Raw genomic sequence first — 5,580 nt, 5'->3', positions numbered from 1 at the left:
ACAAACCCATACCTTTCTAAATATAGTACAATACAGATCCACTCCTTTGATTCTAAACGTGCTTACCTACTTTATGAAAGAGGACTGTTCATATACAGCCAAAAGGAATGTATATTGTAACAAAGAACAAGCTTTCCTCTAAAATCTTGCTACTTGCTTTGTACCTTCTAAATTGCATTTAATGCAGTGAGTATAAAATAGCTCAGTAGTTCTCCTCTCAATTATCATCTTCCTTACTCTAAACTTACCCAAGAAGTTACTTCTCTCTCAAATCTCTGTCTAAGAGAAAGACCCACTTTAACAAGTAAAGAGCACATTTCTTCTTACCTTATTTCTTGTAGCAAGTCTTCTCTTATTGCTATGTGTATTTTATATGCATCTTAGATTATTTAGATAGGTTATGTATCTTATCTCTTCCGCAAACAATCTGTAAAATTTGTATTGATCTTTTTTTATCAATATATAATTTTTAAAAGTGAAAGTTATTGTGTTTGTATTCACCCCCCTCTTCTACAAACTATTACTTCTAAAGTCTTGTAGATCCGGCTGGGACCAACAATATGATTTGGTCGCACTATGGCACTATAATCACTCCAGTAAGTCAAAATCTTAATATTCTATTTGTAAGATCATTTGGAATGTACTTTAAGTCAAATATTTGATTGTCTGTTACCCTCCAATAAAGACAGATAAATGAATCTTGTTGACCATAATTAGCACCAACTTATTTGGAATGATGGTAATGTGCAAGTAGATGATATTTAACATGAAATCCTTTAGGTTTTGCTGTTCTAAGTTCTTGGAGTAGACATGTTCATTTTTATCAATTTGATCAAGGACTAGAAAATGATAAATTTTACGGGCTGGTTATTACTTGTTGTAATTTCTATGACCAAGTAAGTGAAGTTCTCAACAAAGGTGATACTGGAATTGCAAACGTTGTTTGTAGGCAAAACACCACAATAAACACAAATTGTTTGTAATCACATTTAATTAATTGTTTTTCATGTTAGGAACAGAGTAGACACAAATTGTCAAGAGCATCTGTCGCTTTTGTTGATAGGTTTGTAAATATTTCACAATGTCTTTATCTATTTGTTAACATGAAAGAACCACAAATGTTTGTTAATGATGGCTTAATTACTATCTTCTATTGGCATATAACGATTTGTTTGATCGTAAGATTTTATCATATAAAAATATAAATAATGGGTGTTATTTGTCTGTAACTTTGTGCTTGACTGTTTCGATTTAGGTCAAGCTATGAAGTTTTTGTTTGGTCAAATATGGATGTTTGATAATAATTTTGATTAAGGTTACAACAATTTGATTCATTGCTTGAATTTTTTGTGGACAGATTTTAAAGACTACTATTTAGAACAAAAGACAATCTTTTTTTTTATTAACCTAGATATCTAACCCGCTATGCGAGCCGACTAATCCTAGGGCGACCACCTGTTTTATAGATAGCCCGGAGTCACCGCATTTGAACCTTTGTGGCCACAAAGAGATTTTTATTCCTATTTAGATTTGAACTTGGGACCTTCTACTACTTTTGACATTTGGATCCAAGCTTAAACCAATCAGGCACTACCCTTGTGGTTATAAAAGACAAACTTTGAATCACCAAAATGAGAACATTTGTCCTGTCGATGTCATAGAGGAAGCATTGGCATTCGTCAGAAATATCTTATATCATCTGGAAACTCCGTTGATTCCTGTATCCAGAAAAGAGGACGATGATGGTTAGGGATCTTCGGGGTCTGGTTTGGGCGGTTTAACCCCTCAAACCACAAACCAAACCATAATGGCGGTTTATAAAATTTTCAAACCGAGCAGTTTGACATTAAATGCCCAGACCGGTCAAATCAGACCATGAAAAGGCGGTCTGGTCTGACCGGTTTAGGCGGTCTGGTCTGACCGATTTAGGCGGTTTGGGCCTTTAATGGACTTTAAATGTTAAACTTAAAAAACATATATACTTTAGAATTTTAGATTAAATATCCATTTTAATAAAACAAAATATCTAAACAAATAAATGTAATAATTAAGCAGCTCTTGAGTACAAAATCGAAACAATACAAAGTACAAACAAATAAATATATAACACATTAGAAAACAAACAAATTAACAAAGTTGCAACTCTACTCTGAGTATTGAGTAACAAAATCCACAACTTCACAACATTCAATGGTTCATTTCTTGAGTCTTGAGTTCCTGACCAAACAAAATAGAAGCCAAATCTAAGTTGGTTGAATCACTTGGTTGATGTCTTGATGATGTGCGCCAAAATCAACCATGGATTAGAAAGATCAATAGATTGATGGAGTTCTTGAGGGATTTCAAAATTTGGAGATCGTCAATACAAATGTGTCGATATGTTCAATGGTTTAATGGTTTTAGTCGTCGATTTTGATTATGTTAGATGTTAGGCTTAGGGATATATTTGGGTCATAGCCAATAAGTTAAAAAAGTTGGGCTTGCTAATATTAAAATAGATAAATAAATAAGTATATGCATGTATTTGGCGGTCAGTTTGGTTCAAACCGCCCAAAAAAGGTTCCAAACCGCAGACCGAACCGCCCGGTTTTGCTATTTTCCAAACCAGACCGGACCGCCAGACCGCTCAAACCGCCAAAAACGGTCCAGTTTGACTTGGTTTGGCCAGTTTGAGCGGTCCAACGGTTTTTTTGAACACCCCTAATGATGGTAATTTGATGGATTTAATTTTGTTCAGTGTGACAAAGCTCTTTGACTATTATGTGGTTGTATTGGAGTTATATTAGAAGTAGCTATTAATGGGCATTTTGATTTTCAAGTGCTTCGACTTTTCCAAGACTTCTTTAAGAATCTTATAAAGTGCTAGATAAACAATGTGTCCATCTTACGATAATATTAAATCTGCAATAATTTGTAACAACATGTCATCTGACATGTTAATATGCAACTGGAATAATTTGGATTAATTTTTTTTTTTTTTGGTTTTCCTATTGTCTTTGTGAACTTGTTACATTTATCAAAAGATTATTAGTGGAGGTGATGATCTCATATCAGTTTCATGTCGTATTTTTGCATCTAGACTGTGATTATTTCTTATTGGAGTTTATATATTATGGCATGTATGACGTCCAAATTCTTAAGCAATGACTTATTGGAATTGTTTATCCATGTACACAGTTGTTATTGTACTCATACTGCGACAGTGGTAAAACATGTTAAATACTCGTTAATTATTCGTTCAATTAGTAGCTTTTAAGCTACTGATGCATAACTCAGTATTTAAAACATAAGAATAGCAATCAAAATCTTTGACTAAACGACCATTTAATCTTTAATTTAAAACTCACACAAAACAATTTTTCTCTACTCCCCCCAATCACACAATGCAGCAAGATACATCTGGATTTTAACGTTGACTCTATAGATGTTAGAATACAATTTTACTTGGTTTTGAGAAAACCATGATATTTTTATTTTTAAATAAAATAGAAAAGTTTGAGGATATCATAAAATTTTGAAAAAATATATCAATATTAGTATCAAAGTGACTATTTAAAAGTTCTCCTTCTTTTTAATTTTTTTAATTAATTTTTTTATTATAATTTACTTTAAGTATAATGATGAAGTAATTTATTTTTGATTTGATGATATACCTTTTTTATAAAGATAATAATTAAGTATTTTGTTAAAATTCAATGATTATCCTTATATATTTTAGATATTTTATATTTAAAATGAGATATTTATCCTGTATTTTTATTATATTTATCCACAGTTACACGAATTCAAACATAAAGCTTTAATAAGTTATACTTATGTACAATTTATTTGTAATCTTTAATTTTAAGTAATATGTATCACTAAAATTAGTATTTAAGAAATTCTGTTAAATGCTTTATAACACACACACACACACATATATATATATATATATATGTGGGTTGTTTATTTTACAAACCAATCCTCACCACTCATTTGTTTCGTCTAGGGTCGACATGAAATCGGTGGCAAGATTGTAGTTGGATATTATATGGGGTTTGTTTTCCATAAAGTTCATGTCCATAAAAGGTTTTCACTTCACTGATTTGGTTTGTGTTTATAATGTGATAAACCATAATCTACCATTTTCATTTTCTACCGAAAACCTATCAATTGATTTATTATTTGTTTGTGTGTAGAACCATAGACTATCAATTTCATCTTTTATCGAGAAAGATCAGGAACTCATCGAGACCAATCAAGAACATATCAAGATCGATGGACATCCCATTGGGACCGATCGACACCAATGGAGGTTAATCAAGAACCCATCTATTGACTTGGTGCATGTTTGTTTGTGTAAAACCATCACCTACCTCTTTTAACTTTTATCGAGATGGATCGGGAAATCATTCGAGACGAATCGGAAACTCATCCATATCAATGAGAACCCAATAAAGAAAAGGAAAGAAAAACTAAAGTATGTAGAGTTGAAACTATAGTATATTCATGGTGAATAATATATATATGAATGATGAATATTATGGTGAAAATTAATATTTACGATAAATATTATACTAATATAAATACTATAGAGTTATTTTATACACTTGATCACACACAAATATTCATGATGAATAGTATGTATATTCATGATGAATGTCATAATAAAAATGTGTATATTGATGATAAATGTCATAGTGATGTATGAATATTTAATATTTGTTGAATACGCATGAAAATACATAGCTATTTATGACGAATGTTATAGCAAGTTGTATATTTATAATGAATATCATACTAATGTATGAATATTAAGTAGTTGTTGTAGACATATAAACGTGCATAAATATTTTTGTAATGAATATTACATAAATATACTATTTGACGTATAAAAAGTTAAAAACTTAATAAAAAAACTATATGAAGATGGATGTCAAATTGAAGAGAATGAAATGCTCGATTTTTTGATGTAATTTGTTTGATTAAAATATTAATTAACTTTAAGATAACTTAGTTAAAAATTAAGAGGGTACAAATTTTTTAATTAAAAAATAAAATAAAAAACCAACATTTTCGTTCTTAATCACTTATTAATTAACCTTTTTATGTTTTAAGTGATTATTTTTCAAAATTTTGATCAATGGATAAAATATGTCCTTATGTTCACAATGGAATATAATTTTTCGTTCGAATCAACTTTTATATATATATATATGAAAAAGTTCAAACGAAAACATCTTCATTTTACGAGAACACGAGAACATCTTTTTACTATAAATAATCACATATGATACACATTGATATTAAATTAGAGACACGGGCGATTTTCGATGCGATCTTGGTTGCGGGCCAAGTCGCCCTTACACCACTAAGCCCCCTGACAAGTATTATCACATGTGATAAGGCTGTTGATGATATGATACTATAATCCATTAAGATCATCACATGTGATGCTAAATCATAGACGCATACAATCTTTCGCGCAGCCTAAGTCATAGAACACGTCGTCCGCACATCACAGAGTGCTCTCACGCATATTATCACATGTGATAAGAATGTTCTCGTATTCTCATACTCGTTTGAACCTATACATACATA

The sequence above is a fragment of the Cynara cardunculus genome, assembly GCF_001531365.2.
Source record: "Cynara cardunculus var. scolymus isolate 2C chromosome LG 7, CcrdV1, whole genome shotgun sequence".
In the NCBI taxonomy this organism is placed as follows: Eukaryota; Viridiplantae; Streptophyta; class Magnoliopsida; order Asterales; family Asteraceae; genus Cynara; species Cynara cardunculus.
The sequence above is the reverse complement of the archived record's forward strand: the minus strand, read 5'-3'. Positions refer to the sequence as shown.